General features: G+C 45.4%; 1 protein-coding gene across 1 annotated transcript in view; it reads right to left on the minus strand.

The window, feature by feature from the left end:
- Positions 1–17,078, minus strand: part of CDK8 (cyclin dependent kinase 8) — a 91,371-nt gene that overhangs the window by 73,793 nt on the left and 500 nt on the right. The window lies entirely within an intron of this gene.

A 17,078-nucleotide genomic window follows, 5' to 3' on the forward strand; every position in this document is an offset into this window, starting at 1 on the left:
GGGTTGTTCGTCCCTTACGACCTTAGCTGTGCAGTCCCCACATAAAGATTTCCCATGGGAGTCCGGGAGCTTCATATTACAAAGGGGACATCTAACAGATTTCCCAGATGCCTTGCCGGATTTCTTAATCTGAACAGGAGGACCCGCGGGGTTTCCCTTATCCTTAAATGACATAAGAAGGGATAAGCACTGGCGTGAGCCTGCTTCTGCATATAGATAGGGGAACTTGCGCCATGCGCACTTACCCCCTCCTCGGTTGGAGTACTTGCTTCCATGATGAGGGTAGCAGGTCCCCGCAGCTCTCAGCGCCAGATCAGGAGCGCTTCTGCCGCTGTGCGATTCACTGCACGCTTTCCCCCGCGCATACAGCGTTACCGGAAGTAGCTGTAACGAAATGCCGACGGACCGGAAGTGACGCGTTCTGACGACTTCCTGCCGGGAGACGCTGCCGGGAGACGCCGTTCTGGATACCACGCTGCCCAGGATGGCCGCGCACCGCGTGGATAGCGTCCGCAGCCGAGAGCCTCCCACCGGGAGGAGCGGCTGCCACCAGGAGCTTCGTCCACTCCTGGTCTTTGGAGCAGAGGGACCCCCCCACCGGAGAGTTTCTGCCCTGAGCCTCTTGACAGGGGGAAGGGTATTGGCAAGCCGCACGATCCCCCTGAGCTCCGGTAAGTCCTGCGCAGCTTCTCACTCGTGCGTCCCTTCCTTGCAGGGACAGGAAAAACACTGAGGACTGTGGGTGGGACTTGGCCTTTTAAACTCGTGTGTTTCCTGTCCCAACAAGGGGAGGAGGACGTCCTCCAGGGTGCTGTCAGGATGACGTCCTGGAAAAGGGGATTCATCAGAGAAAATGACTTTGCCCCAGTCCTCAGCAGTCCACTGCCTGTACCTTTTGCAGAATATCAATCGGTCCCTGATGTTTTTTCTGTAGAGAAGTGGCTTCTTTGCTGCCCTCCTTGAAACCAGGCCTTGCTCAAAGAGTCTCCGCCTCACAGTGCGTGCAGAAGCACTCCCACCAGCCTGCTGCCATTCCTGAGCAAGCTCGGCACTGCTGGTAGTCCGATCCCGCAGCTGAAACAGTTTTAAGATACGGTCCTGGCGCTTGCTGGTCTTTCTTGGATGCCCTGGAGCCTTTTTGACAACAATGGAAGCTCTCTCCTTGAAGTTCTTGATGATGCAATAGATTGTTGACTGAGGTTCAATCTTTGTAGCTGCGATACTCTTCCCTGTTAGGCCATTTTTGTGCAGTGCAATGATGGCTGCACGTGTTTCTTTAGAGATAACCATGGTTAACTGAAGAGAAACAATGATACCAAGCACCAGCTTCCTTTTAAAGTGTCCAGTGATGTAATTCTTACTTAATCATGACTGATTGATCGCCAGCCCTGTCCTCATCAACACCCACACCTGTGTTAATGGATCAATCACTAAAACGATGTTAGCTGCTCCTTTTAAGGCAGGACTGCAATGATGTCGAAATGTGTATTGGGGGTTAAAGTTCATTTTCTGGGCAAATATTGACTTTGCAAGTACAGTAATTGCTGTTAAGCTGATCACTCTGACATTCAGGAGTATATGCAAATTGCCATTAGAAAAAAATGAAGCAGTAGACTTTGGAAAAATTAATATGTCTCATTCTCAAAATTTTTGTCCATGACTGTACAGTAGGATGTCGGTAAATAACACATTATCCAAGCCCTTTGAAGTCCAATGAGGGACGCGCCAAGGTTGCCCTTTGTCTCCCCTTTTGTTTAATTTGGCACTAGATCCATTCTTGAGGACGTTACAGAACGAGGCGACATTTGAAGGGGTAAGAGTGGGAGCTGCATCTATAAAGATCTCGGCCTTCGCTGATGACGTCCTTTTATTTATTGCCAACCCAACTCAGGCAATCCCGGCTATCATAAATATCTTGGAGAAATTTGGTAAATGCTCTGGTTTCAGAGTCAATTATAGTAAATCTGAGGCTCTGGCGGTTTTCAGGTCTGGGAGGTTGAGTGATCCCTGGTTTCCATTTCATTGGAGCCAGGAATCTATTAAGTACTTGGGGATACGGTTGCCTGCGGACCCTTCCAATTTATACAAAGTAAATTATAAACCTCTAATCTCCTCCATAATTAGTCTCCTCCATTCGTGGAAACATTTCACGTTGTCATTCTCGGGTAGATGTCATCTACTTAAAATGATAGTGTTCCCTAAATTGTTATATGCCTTTCAGACGCTGCCGCTCCTCCTGTCTAGGGCAGATCTTAGTATACTAAACTCAAACTTTCGTAAATTTATTTGGGGGGTGGGAGGCAGAACACGCATAGGTCTTGTTAAACTGCAGGCGTCAAGGGCAGAGGGCGGAATAAATTTTCCCGACCTGGGCAGATACAATTTGGCAGCTAATTTTAGATATACCATTGACTGGATAAGAGGTATCCCTCATTTCGCCAACGTTGACCTAGAACAACAATTTTACCCGCATATTTCACTGTCGGCTTTGCTACATTTAAAAGGGGAGGACCTTCCGGTGGAGATACGGGACCATCCGACTCTGTGGCAAACCATTCTGACCTGGAGACGCTGTAGAAAGATTTGTAAATTAAGGGCAGGTTTGTCCCCATATCAGCCTTTCCTGGGAAACCCAGGGTTCTTGAGGGGCACCCCACCATCTTTCTATAAAAATCTGGCTTCTCAGGGCTGTAGGCAAGCAATGGACCTACTGGATCTTAATTTTTCGGTGTTAACTTTTGAAACGGCATCGCAACGTTTCCCACTATTTAGCAATAACCCATTCCAATTTCTTCAAGCGCGAAGCTTGGCACAGAAGTGTCAGTCATTTGGAGGGGTGGGGGAAGGGAGAACAAACCTAGATGGGTTTATTAGAAATACAAGAACACAACCGGCATCTATAAGTAACATCTACTCGGTAATACGCAAAAAATGGACATGGGAGGGGAAAACCACGGGAGTGGCTAGATGGTTACGGGACTTCCCAGGCCTCAAGGTGGAGGATATTCTTGACACTACACTAACGCAAAGGAAATTACTGTCATATAGTAGTTACACTGACATGGCACTACTAATATTACATAGAGCCTACATCACGCCCTATCTGCAGTCCAGGAAGTCTCCTGTCTCAGTTTACTTGTGTTCTAAGTCCAAATCCCGCAACACGGATATCTATCACCAGCTATGGAGTTGCCCGAAAGTTCAGGAGTTGTGGAGTGGTGTTCATGATGAGCTGCAGAAACTGTGTGGAATCAGTTTTGCGCTCACCCCACAATGGGCTATTTTCAACATTCTTGATGAGGCAAACCACAAATTACCCAAATATACCAAAGCTACACTCATAATATGGGCCTCGGCGACTAGGAAAAGCATACTGCATCAATGGTTAAATCCAGTAACTCCATCGCTCTCCCTTATTCGTACAAAGATCCAATTTATATTTAGAATGGAATGGATGGATGCTTTGACCAATAAGGAGAAAATGGCAGGCAGATTTTTGTCTACATGGTCTACTCTTATCCCGTCTCTTCCTTTGGAGACTAGGGAAAAGCTGAGAGCGCAATTTGAAAACACTCAATGGTACTTACTACAGCGGATAGGCGGCAACTCACCAATTTCATAACATGCTTTGATGGTTATGCGCATGCAGAGAAAGGGTTTTTTTGTTTTGTTTTTGGGTGGGGGAGGGATAGGGTTGTGTTTTTTGATTTCCAAACCATTTTGCTGTTACCAAATGTTTGACATTGTAAAATTTAATAATCAGATTTACAAAAAAAAAAAAAAAAAAGCCAACTGCGGCAGATATTCTTACCCAAATTGTTATTTTTTTCTATATGTGATTATGGTGGTGGTAATTCTGCTAGACCATAATAGACGGGAGATGTTCACTGACTTTATTTGCATGGTGTTGTCTACATATGATAGGTGCATCACCTGTTGTGTATAGTGTTATTTATTACAGTTATCTGTCATTGTTGTCCTGCCTGTAATGATAATGAGACTTCTGAAAAGTCAATCTTTACATAACAGAAAATTTCAATCTATTATGAGGCTCAAAATTCAAAGTTTGTCTATATAGAATCTTGCATGAAAAAAAACAAAAAAAAAACAAACTTAAGTTTGAACAAAAGTCCATTCTCTGTGGACTATGGAGACCTGAAATCCAATCTACTGGTTAATTATTTGTCACAATCTTGGCATGAAAATGCAGATATTTTAGATTTTTTATAGTCAAAGTCCAAAAAAAATGACATCCTGACAGATGCACTCTTGCATCAGCGGATTTTTAACCCCCAACGCAGCGTTTATTATTTAAGGGAACATTTGACACATTATTCAGGTCGCCTCGACCACGGGTAGTGTGACCCAGAGCCCGGCTGCTACGTTCCAAACATTAGGGTTTTTCTACAGACACATGTGCTTCTCACTAAGGCCGGGTTCACATTAGCACATGTGCACAGCATATACATGCGTACTGATCCGCATGCGTCTTGCGTACATATATTTAACACTAGCTGAAGAGCCCGGCGTTGCCTGGGCATAGTAAATATCTGCGGTTAGTTATAGCACGTCACTTCTCTTATTTTCCCATCATGCCTCTCATTTTCCCAATCACATCTTTCATTTTCCCCCTCACTCCTCTCCTTCCCCCCTAACACTTGTCATTTCAACCTCACATCTGTCATTTCCCGATCACTCCACTATTTTACCTCACTCCTCTCATTTTGCACTCACACCTTTTCATTTTCTCCTCACACCTCTCATTTTCACCTCAGTATATACATGTTTGTCATCTCCCTTATATATAGTATACACCTGTATTTCATCTCCTGTATATAGTATATACCTGTATGTCATCTCCCCTGTATATAGTATATACCTGCTGTGTGTCATCTCCCCTGTATATAGTATATACCTGAATGTCATCTCCTCCTATATATAGTATATACCTGTATGTCATCTCCTCCTATATATAGTATATACCTGTATGTCATCTCCTCCTATATAGAGTATATACCTGTATGTCATCTCCTCCTATATAGAGTATATACCTGTGTGTCATCTCCTCCTGTATATAGTATGTACCTGTATGTCATCTCCTCCTGTATATAGTATATACCTGTGTGTCATCTCTCCTGTATATAGTATATATCTGTGTGTCATCTCCCCTGTATATGGTATATACCTGTGTGTCATCTCCTCCTGTATTAGACCTCGTTCACACGTTATTTGCTCAGTATTTTACCTCCGTATTTGTAAGCTAAATTGGCAGCCTGATAAATCCCCAGCCAACAGGAAGCCCTCCCCCCTGGCAGTATATATTAGCTCACACATACACATAATAGACAGGTCATGTGACTGACAGCTGCCGTATTTCCTATATGGTACATTTGTTGCTCTTGTGGTTTGTCTGCTTATTAATCAGATTTTTATTTTTGAAGGATAATACCAGACTGGTGTGTGTTTTAGGGCGAGTTTCGTTTGTCAAGTTGTGTGTGTTGAGTTGCGTGCAGCGACATGCATGTATCGACTTTTGTGAGATGAGTTTTGTGTGGCAACATGCGTGTAGCAACTTTTTGTGTGTCGAGTTGCATGCGACAGGTTAGTGAAGCAAATTGTGTGCAGCAAGTTTTGCGCATGGCGAGTTTTATGTGTGGTGCCTTTTGAGTATGTGCAAGTTTTGTGTGAGGCAACTTTTGCATGTGTTGCAACTAGTGTTGAGCATTCCGATACTGCAAGTATCGGGTATCGGAATTCCGATACCGAGATCCGATACTTTTGTGGTATCGGGTATCGGATCCATAGGGCTGTGTAAAATAAAGAATTAAAATAAAAAATATTGATATATTCACCTCTCCGGCGGCCCCTGGACATCACGCTGGTAACCGGCAGGCTTCTTTGTTTAAAATGAGCGCGTTTAGGACCTGCGAATGACGTCGCGGATTCTGATTGGTCGCGTGCCGCTCATGTGACCGCCACGCGACCAATCACAAGCCGCGACCTCATTCTCATTCACTAAACTCCTCATTCTAGGAATTTAGGACCTGCGAATGACGTCGCGGCTTCTGATTGGTCGCGTGGCGGTCACATGAGCGGCACGCGACCAATCAGAAGCCGCGACGTCATTCGCAGGTCCTAAACGCGCTCATTTTAAACAAAGAAGCCTGCCGGTTACCAGCGTGATGTCCAGGGGCCGCCGGAGAGGTGAATATATCAATATTTTTTATTTTAATTCTTTATTTTACACATTAATATGGATCCCAGGGCCTGAAGGAGAGTTTCCTCTCCTTCAGACCCTGGGAACCATCAGGATACCTTCCGATACTTGGTGTCCCATTGACTTGTATTGGTATCGGATATCGGTATCGGCGATATCCGATACTTTTCGGGTATCGGCTGATACTATCCGATACTTTCAAGTATCGGACGGTATCGCTCAACACTAGTTGCAACTTTTGTGCATGTGGCAATTTTTCCGCGTGTGCAAGTTTTGCATGTGGCGAGTTTTCCATGAGGTGAATTTTGCACTTGTGGCGAGTTTTGCGTGAGCCTAGTTTTTGCATGTGGCGAGTTTTGCGCGTGGCGAGTTTTGAGCGGTGACTTTTGTGTTTCGACTTTTATGTGGCAAGGTTGGTGTATGTGTGGTGAAATGTGTGCTGAGGGTAATGTGTTCAAGCACGTGGTAGCGTGTGGCGCATTTTGTGTGTGTGTTCATATCCCCGTGTGTGGTGAGTATCCCATGTCGGGGCTCCACCTTAGCAACTGTACGGTATATACTCTTTTGCGCCATCGCTCTCATTCTTTAAGTCCCCCTTGTTCACATCTGGCAGCTGTCAATTTGCCTCCAACACTTTTCCTTTCACTTTTTTCCCCCATTATGTAGATAGGGGCAAAACATAGCCTACGACGCTCTCGGGGTCCAGACGTGTGACTGTGCAAAATTTTGTGGCTGTAGCTGCGACGGTGCAGATGCCAATCCCGGACATACATATACACACACACACACACACAGCTTTATATATTAGATTGTGTACACAGGGACATGTGTTTGCATCAGTTCACATGCGGATACGTACGAATGCGTCGTTTAGCTTTGAGCGGCAAATGCAACATGTTGCACAGGCATACGCATGAGTGCGTCAAAACAACGCATTACTGTCTATAGGAACGCATTGGTGCACAAAGAAAAGCGATACGTATGTCCAATTCAGACTGCGCATGTCAAGGAAATTATTTCACCGCCTCCACGATGCACATAAACGCAAACACATGTCAAAACACATGCAGCTTTTTTTTTTTGCATCATGTGTAAGACGATGCGGAGTAAAACCACAGCGTAAGCATGCGTTTGCATATGCAGGTGATACGCTGCACACAGAAACGCTAATGTGAACTTAGCCTAAATTAGATCATCACCAAAAAGCTAATTTATTTCAGTTCTTCAATACAAAAAGTGAAACTCATATTATATAGTCATTACACATAGATCAATCTATTTCATGTGTTTATTTCTGTTAATGTTGATGATTATGGCTTACAGCCAATGAAAACCCAAAAGTCATTATGTCAGTAAATTAGAAAACTTTATAACCCCAGCTTGAAAAATGATTTTAAAATCTGAAATGTTGGCCTAGTGAAATGTATATTCGGTAAATGCACTTAATACTTCGTCGGGCTCCTTTTGCATCAATTACGGCGTGGCATGGAGGCGATCAGCCTGTGGCACTGCTGAGGTGTTATGGAAGCCCAGGTTGCTTTGAAAGCAGCCTTCAGCTCGTCTGCATTGTTGGGTCTGGTGTCTCATGTTCCTCTTGACAATACCCCATAGATTCTCTGTGGGGTTAAGGTCGGGCGAGTTTGCTGCCAATCAAGCACAGTGGTACTGTAGTTTTTACACCAGGTATTGGTACTTTTGGCAGTGTGGACAGGTGCCAAGTCCTGCTGGAGAATGAAATTTCCATCTCCAAACAGCTTGATGGCAGAGGGAAGCATGAAGGGCTCTAAAATTTCCTGGTAGACGGTTACGCTGACTTTGTTCCTGATAAAACACAGTGGACCTACACCAGCATATGACATGGCTGCCCAAACCATCACTGATTGTGGTAACTTCACACTAGACCTCCAGCAGCTTGGATTGTGGCCTCTCCACTCTACCTCCAGACTCTGGGACCTTGATTTCCAAATGAAATGCAAAATTTACTTTCATCTGAAAACAACACCTTGGACCACTGACAACAGTCCTGTTCTTTTTCTCCTTGACCCAGGTAAGACGCTTCTGGCCTTGTCTATTGGTCATGAGTGGTTGGACACAAGGAATGGGACACTTGTAGCCCATGTCCTGGATACATCTGTGTGTGGTGGCTCTTGAAGCAATGACTCCAGCAGCAGTCCACTCCTTGTGAATCTCCCCCAGATTTTTGAATGGCCTTTTCTTAACAATCCTTTCAAGGCTGTATTACTTTTTCCTTTCACTCAACTTTCCATTAATATGCTTGGATACAGTGCTCTGTGAACAGCCAGCTTCTTTAGCAATGACCTTTTGTGGCTTACCCTCCTTGTGCAATGTGTCAATGACTGACTTCTGGACATCTGTCCAGTCAGCAGTCTTCCCCATGATTGTGGAGCCTACTGAAACAGACCAAGACTGGTCTCCAAACTCCTGACCTGAACATCCATGGTCAGTCTGTAGCAGCCTTAGAAACACGCTGGGCCTAAAGAAGAGTGGAACATACGCAATATTTCTACCTGGAGCGTAGAGGACGTCCTACAGTATATAGCCTCTTTACTGTCAATCAAGTGGTGGGGGGTGGGACCAGACAGGCAGAAGGGGAGCACGGGACCGCTATCGCACCAATATGCCCCCCATATCGTAGTTTACTTTGCATATTGATAGTAAGACAAGTTCTGTCTCCTACAGTTGTGAATGCCTGGTGTGCACAGGACCATTAGTTATAATGTAACATCGGGTCACGGACCACATACTAGGACCACACAGGAGGGCAGGCCTCTGCTTCATACTAGGCCTGTAATGTATGCACTGACATTCTCTACTACACAGATTCACACACTGTGTCTGGCTGAGCCGTTTACAGCGCAGACGATGAGAATAAGAGTCATACACCCAAGAGGGGAACAAAACAACGGGAAGAGGATGCAAAAAAGGACCACGCAAAGACGAAGCGTCAACTGGGAGCCGTCCGTCCCTGCAGCCTCAAAGAATGGAGATCAGGCCGTCCTGCAGCACCATCACCACTAGGGGCGCATTATGTTCAGTCTCCCATTCACTGGCAAGCCATAACATTAAAAACCAGTGAAGAACGCCAATCATCTCATCATAATGGCATCTGTCAAAGGGTAGAATATTGTCGGCAGTAAGACGATCTTGTGGAAGAAGAGGGAAATGGGAAAACATAACCACCAAATTGTGAATGTGGGTGCCTGGGTCGGAGCATCTCGAGAACAGCAGGTCTTGTAGAAGTGCCTATGGTGCAGGTTAGAAGCAATCAAAAGTGATCCAAGTAAGGACCACCAGTAATGTGCTATAGGGTTATGGTGCCTAAGGGCGATTGTTGATCAAGGAGGTAAAGACCAAGTTGTCTGGTTTGATCACACAGGGGAGTCTACTGAAAAACAAGCTGATAAAGATAATCCTGGCTTCATTGGTGCTGTCCGACATAGGGATATTGAAGACCATCAATACCAGATCGGTGGTGGTCTGACAACTGGGACCACCACCATTCAGCTGTTATCTCTCGAACAGAGCCCATGCCAATAACGTCAGCTCTGCTCCTATTCAGCTGATCGGTGGTGGTGCCGGGAGTCAGACCCTCAACCACCTGACATTCATGATATTCTTGAGGATAAGTCATGAATATCACTTGCATGGACAACCCCTTCAACATTGATCAGTGTATTCCGTGCAGCAGAGTTTTCATTCGCTTATGTGCCTCCTGTCATCCAACCACAGTTTACACTTTCCTGCATAGTAGAAACCCAAAAATTGCAAACTGTTACACTTTCCTACATTAAAAGAGAAAAAAACAAAACACTGTATACAGACACATACTATCCTGCTGACACCCAAAAGGACACATAGGTCCCATGGGCCTGATGAAGAACAAAGACTACATCCGATGCATGCAGATTTCCAGGAGAGTATACCAACGTGTACAACTGAATGTGGTCTGAGCACAGCGGCATCTTGTATACTATCCACATAATATTATTTCACAGGATCTTCCTTATAGGACTTTAAGCAATGCTCTCTTTCTTTAAAAAGGGAATTTGTCAGCAAAATCACCCCCTGCCAAACCTCAAATATGGACATGAAAGTCTTTGAAATGTAACTCTATTGACACTTTTATAACTTTTATCTGTTGCTGCAGTCCTGAGTCACTAGCATTTCATTCCTGAATAAAGGAGGTGACAGCACTTCTTGAGCCTGTGCCTCCCTTCCCAGCACCAGCCTCTTTCGTTTGACAGCTCACTGAGATTTCCTTGCCTGGCCCCCAGTGCCATCAATCAGGCTGAAGAGGGTGGTGCTCCGCAGGGGCTGCCGGAAAAAGCAAAGCACGGCGCTGGGCAGCCACATAAGGAATGAATGCAGCAATGGTCTAGCCTGTGCACTGCGACACCATATTAACGGGGGGGGGGGGGGGGGGGGGGCTGGGGGGGGAAGTATCAACACAGGTCCGAGCAGTTAGATCCCCACCAATCAGTACGTTATCATCTATCCCATCTTCTGCTTATCGTCACCAGACGACACATCTAAAGCCATTAGCGCTCACACGTCTGGCTGCACTGACATAAATTAGGGTAATAAAAGATGTGCATACGAGCAGCCGAAATGCGCTACCGGGAACCACAGCCCCAAATCATTATACAGTCACGTCCTCCTATTTCATCTCTGATTTTACAGTCAGAATGTGAACAAAAAAACTACAGTTGCTGCCCACACATGGGGTCTGCTATTAGCATTAAAGGGAGTGGAACATGAAAAAAAAACAAAAAAAAAACAACCTATAAATATGTTTGGGTTGACATACGGTGAAGTTCTCCTGATCCGAATTAAAGAGCCTCACATGCGTATGTGGCCCCGCCAGGACATACACACACACAGGGCCCCGCCAGGACATACACACACACAGGGCCCCGCCAGGACATACACACACACAGGGCCCCGCCACGACACACACAGGGTTCAAACTGGTACCGTGAATGTCAAGTGTGTGAACCCGGCTTAACAAGCAAATTAACATAGGTGTCAATCTCCAGATTTCAGTGCCGGTTCCAGAAGCTCTATTTTAAAGGGAACCTGTCACCCCGTTTTTTGAGATTGAGATATAAATACTGTTAAATAGGGCCTGCGCTGTGCGTTACTATGGTGTATGTAGTGTACCCTGATTCCACATGTATGCCGAGAAATACATTACCAAAGTCGGCGTTTTCGCCTGTCAATCAGGCTGGTCTGGTCAGGTGGGCGTGTTCACAGCGTTCTTTTCTTCCCCAGGTTTCCGTTGGTGGCGTAGTGGTGTGCGCATGTCCAAGGTCCGGATTCCCTGTGCCCACGTGAAGACACAGCGCGCGATCTGCGCTGTCATTCCTTTCATCGATGCGGGCGGCCATCTTCCTGGGGCCGCGCGTGCGCAGATGTAGTGCTCTGCTGCACGGGGCTTCAGGAAAATGGCCGCGGGATGCCGCGCGTGCGCAGAAGAGATCGCGGTGGCCATTTTCCCAAAGCCGAGTTTGCATCTCGGCTTTGGGAAAATGGCCGACCAGCGATATCACATAGCTCCGACCAGCGATATCACAGCAGGATCCTGATCGCTGCTGCGTGTCAAACACAACGATATCGCTATCCAGGACGCTGCAACGTCACGGATCGCTATCGTTGTAATGTTGTTCAGGGTGACGGTACCTTTACTTCTTGTGTGTCACTATTCTCCACTGCCCTTATCTAATCTTATACCTGGTTAAAGGGAACCTGTCACCCCGTATTTTAAAGATGAGATAAAAATGGCATTAACTAGGGCCAGAGCTGTGCTTTACATTACTGTCTTCTTTGTGCTTTTATTCCGCACCTATCCTGCCGAAATACCTTTTGAAAGTCGCCGTTTGGTGCTGTCACTCAGTCAGGTCTGGTCAGATGGGCGTTGAGAAGTTGCGGTTCCTCCCCCACCTCTTGCGTTTCCCTGCGAATTTTATTCCCGCCGTCAGCGTTGTGCTTAGCGCCTGCGCAGTAACATTACCGGCATCCAGCTATACAGTAAATGCGCATATGACCACTTCCGGGGCACACAGGTAAAAGTGCCGACCAGCGCCTGCGCAGTGATGTAACGTATGCTATGCCCACAGTTGGGCACAGCATAATGAGCAGGCGCAAGAGGCTAATTTACTGCGCAACTGCGAAGAAAGTGCGCGATCTGTGCGATTCACAGAGCGCATTTAAGTCATACACGCCGAGGAGCAGGGGGGAGGAACCGCAACTTCTCAACGCCCATCTGACCAGACCTGACTGAGTGACAGCACCAAACGGCGACTTTCAAAAGGTATTTCGGCAGGATAGGTGCAGAATAAAAGCACAAAGAAGACAGTAATGAAAAGCACAGCTCTGGCCCTAGTTAATGCCATTTTTATCTCATCTTTAAAATACGGTGTGACAGGTTCCCTTTAACCTCATGCTGCCCCAAACCCCCTACTTACAATGTATGAAACTGAAAGTGAAAATGTGTTGCAAATTCTTAGTAGTAAAGCTCCTCCTCTAGACTAGATGTTTGGTGTGCGTCTTCCAAGCATCTCACAGCTGCTACTCAGAGGAGGAAGACTGTAAGAAGTATTATCCTTTCAACAAACTTTGCATCAGTTAACTGTGAGTACATGAGGAATAACCAAATTTAATTTCGAAAAATATTTGGATCACAAGGACTGTGCAAAGCGTTCCCGCATAGAAGAGTCATCCCCATCAAAGAACACAGCCAGTACATTTCAGCAGAATTTTTCATGTTCACTAAAAGAAATTGAGAAATTTGACCTTTCATCAAAAATAACAGTGCAACAAGCGATTCCTCTGTATCCTGACATTGTCAGAGATGTTGCCCGGGTGGTTACTGCTTTGCCACCAACCCAAGTTGGTGTAGAGAGATTGTTCTCTGCTCTCAAATAATTAGATCAGATTTGAGGGCATCCATGAAGGAGGATCTGACAGAGGCAATACTTTTTCTGAGGACAAATGTATAGATTTCTTCTTATTAACTGCATAAGTGTTTATTGCATATTTACTTACAAGAGTTTAGAAAAGTTATTTGCTATATTCTAATTGTATTCTAATAAATATAGTTTTTGCTCTAAGTGGTCTGATTACTTATATGATTGTGAGAAACTAAATAAGCGCGATGTTAATATTTGTCAACAGTAAATTTATGGTTACGAATTGGCCATTTATGAAGGAGTCGGAGTCGGAACCTGATAAAATCCAGGAGTCGGAGTCGCAACTGTGGCTTACCGAATCCACAGCCCTGCCTAGGAGAAGGACAATAAAGATTAAGAATCCTCTGATTTTTTTTTTTAGCTGTCAGCCATCTACGGAAATCTCCATCACCTATGGGTCCTGTATTACAGCTCCATACAAGACTGAGCCATGACTGACATGTGCATGGACTTTATCACAGACTCGTTAAAAGTCTATGAAAAATGTATCCAAAAAGTGGAGACTATACAATTGCACCCACCACGTATCCCTAGTGCTGGCATAAGGCGCCCACTTGCTAGCTCTGTGGAGTATATGGGGGGCATCCTTCCTGGGGTCCTACCCCTATGGCTGCATTTCATGCTGGAACACAGATGAAGACATCCATTGTGAAACTATCGCCATTCATACGGCTGAGAATTCTACCGCTTCAATAAGCGACAGCTGAAAAAGGTTCTGCACAAAAACCCGATGGGACACAGGGACTAGCCTCACCAAAACTGGAAACTAATGACATCTGAGTGTCAGCTACAAAAGAAAACATGGTCACCAAGAAAAATGACAAAAGAAGTTTAAAAAAAAAAAAAAAAGCTTGACATTTTTGGAAGGTTTTTCAAGAAGCTGATTAAAAAAAATAAATAACCATATGAAGAGGCCTGTAGCATGAATGGTTGAAGTTCCTGGGAACTGCCACTATGTGGCGCAATCTGCCTCTCTGGCAATGTATCCTGGAGCAATCCACATTAGGCCACGTTCAGTCTGAGTGAATTGGTCGCAGACTGAAATACCCCATCTGCAGGTATCGGAGAAAAAAAATAAAATGAGCGAAGTTCAGGATTTTCAGTGCTCAGCGCACCCTTGGAGGAGCCAATCATTTCTATACACCATCCCACCTGTTTGTTTTCTATCTCTGCCTTTAGAAAGCCAGAGCTGTCAGAGGAGGAGGAGAGGGAGGAAACCAAGCAGGTGGGAAGGTGCATTTAAATATTTGGCCCGATGTGATGCACCGACAGCCGGTACTTGAGTTCAACAGTCATTCTGTGCTGACTGAGTCCCTTTAAACTAAGCACAGGCGCTCGGTGAATCACAGCGGAGCCAAATATTTACATGCACCTTCCCACCTGCTTGGTTTCTATCTATCGCCACACTTCTATGGCTCTATGAAGTTGGGGCAGTGTGCTACACACAAGATAAAATAAAAATTCCACCATAATAGCCGATTTCAGCAGGAACAAATGAGTTTAAAATTCTTAAGGGGGCCTCCTGACAAACGAGGTTAGCCCTGCCCAGTGTGGGTCTGGAGGCAGAGAGAGTTGAGGATATTGCTTTGTAGGACTGCAGCCCATCCGCTCTGAACGGGAGGCCTGGTGCAATGTCATATACAGGGGCTTCTCACAAAATTACAATATCAAAGAGTTAACTTATTTCAGTTCTTCAATACAAAAAGTGAAACTCATTATATAGAGTCATTACACACAGAGTGATCTATTTCATGTTTATTTCTGTTAAAGGGAACCTGTTACCCCCAAAATGGAAGGTGAGCTAAGCCCACCAGCGTCTGGGGCTTATCTACAGCATTCTGTATCCTGAAAGATGAGAAAAAGAGGTTAGATTATACTCACCTGGGTGGGCGGTCCCGGTCCCATGGGTGTCGCGGTCCGGTCCAGGGCCTCCCATCTTCATAGGATGATGTCCTCTTCTTGTCTTCACGCTGTGGCGCAGGCGTACTTTGTCTGCCCTGTTGAGGGCAGAGCAAGGTGCTGCAGTGCACAGGCGCCGGGCCTCTCTGAACTTTCCCGGTACCTGCTCACTACAATACTTTGCTCTGCCCTCAACAGGGCAGACAAAGTACGCCTGCGCCACAGCGTGAAGACAAGAAGAGGACATCATCCTATGAAGATGGGAGGCCCCGGACCGGACCGCGACACCCATGGGACCGGGACCGCCCACCCAGGTGAGTATAATCTAACCTCTTTTTCTCATCTTTCAGGATACATCGGGGGCTTATCTACAGCATTACAGAATGCTGTAGATAAGCCCCTGATGATGATGGGCTTAGCTCACCTTCCATTTTGGGGGTGACAGGTTCCCTTTAATGTTGATGATTATGGCTCACAGCTACTGAAAACCCAAAAGTCATTTTCTCAGTAAATTAGAACAAAAAACACCTGCAAAGGCTTCCTAAGGCTGGAGTCACACTAGTGAGTTTTACGGATGTATGAGTGCAGAAAATACGTCCGTAAAACTCGCCTAACAAACGTCCCAATTATTCTCTATGCCCCTGCTCCTATCTGCCGTATTTTACTGATCAGTATTATACGGCTTGCTACGGCCATAGAAAATCGCAGCATGCTGTGTTTGTCACCGTACTGCGCAAAAAAAAACGCCAATGAAAGTCTATGGAAGCCAGAAAAATACGGATCACACACGGACCAGCAGTGTGACTTGCGAGAAATACGCAGCGGTGTTAGCGAGAAAAGCCGGCAATCCAGTGCGGTGTACAGTAAAATCACACTGACAGCTTACAATAGAATAGGTAGAATAAATGTGTACATCATAATATATATATATTTCAATTTTTGTATTGAAGAACTGAAATAAACAAACAATTTAATCGCCTTTATAACACAGATTGTACGTTCTAAATATTTAACAACTGTTGTGCTGAGTTATACATAGATTTTATTTTTTTTCTGTTCTTTATTTTATAAAAAAAAAAAAAGAAAAAAAAAAAAAAAAAGGGTGTTCGCTAGTGATGAGCGAATATACTCGTTGCTCGGGTGATCTCCGAGTATTTGTAAATGCTCAGAGATTAAGTTTTCATCCCCTCAGCAGCATGATTTACAGCTACTAGACAGCTTGAACACATATGGGGATTCCCTAGCAACCAGGCAACCCCCACATGTCCTCAGGCTGGCTAGTAGCTGTAAATCATCCAGCTGCGGTGATGAAAACTAAATCTCCGAACACTAACAAATACTCGGAGACCACCCGAGCAACGAGTATACTCGCTCATCACTAGTGTTCTCCCGACCGGCACTCCTTTTCTTACCACTGGACAGGAGGCCTCGGATTCTCCCCACCTCCCAGCATTCCTGGCTCCTCTTGACACAGGTGCATCTCACAAAAGTAGAATATCATCAAAAAGTTATATATATTTTTTTTACATTTTTACCATAAACACTAATGCAACTAAAGACACAAAATGATGAGCAGTCCCGGAAGCGATTTCCTGCACCGCCATATGTGACCGCTCCGCTCCCAGCAGTCTACTAATGCCACACTTTACATTACACACATCGGCCTTTTCACACTCTCCAGATCCAATGATGAATTTACACTTGTCTGTCTGCAACGCTGAAGTCACATGAACAGTGCTGCAGCCAATCGGTGAGCTCGGCGGCTCAAGTGATCTACTCCTGCAGAGCCGATGAACTGATGATTGGCTGCAGTGCTGTCAGCGCAGCCTGTTTACACCATTACATCGCTAATTGTGGGGTGTAAAAGCCCCCTATGCTCCAACCCTGGTGGTCCCAACACATTCACTGGCAGGACCACGGATGAGGCGGAGAATTTACAGGGATTATCCCATAGAAGTGACTGTGGCGGTGGT

The sequence above is a fragment of the Ranitomeya imitator genome, chromosome 3, assembly GCF_032444005.1.
Source record: "Ranitomeya imitator isolate aRanImi1 chromosome 3, aRanImi1.pri, whole genome shotgun sequence".
NCBI classification, from domain to species: Eukaryota; Metazoa; Chordata; class Amphibia; order Anura; family Dendrobatidae; genus Ranitomeya; species Ranitomeya imitator.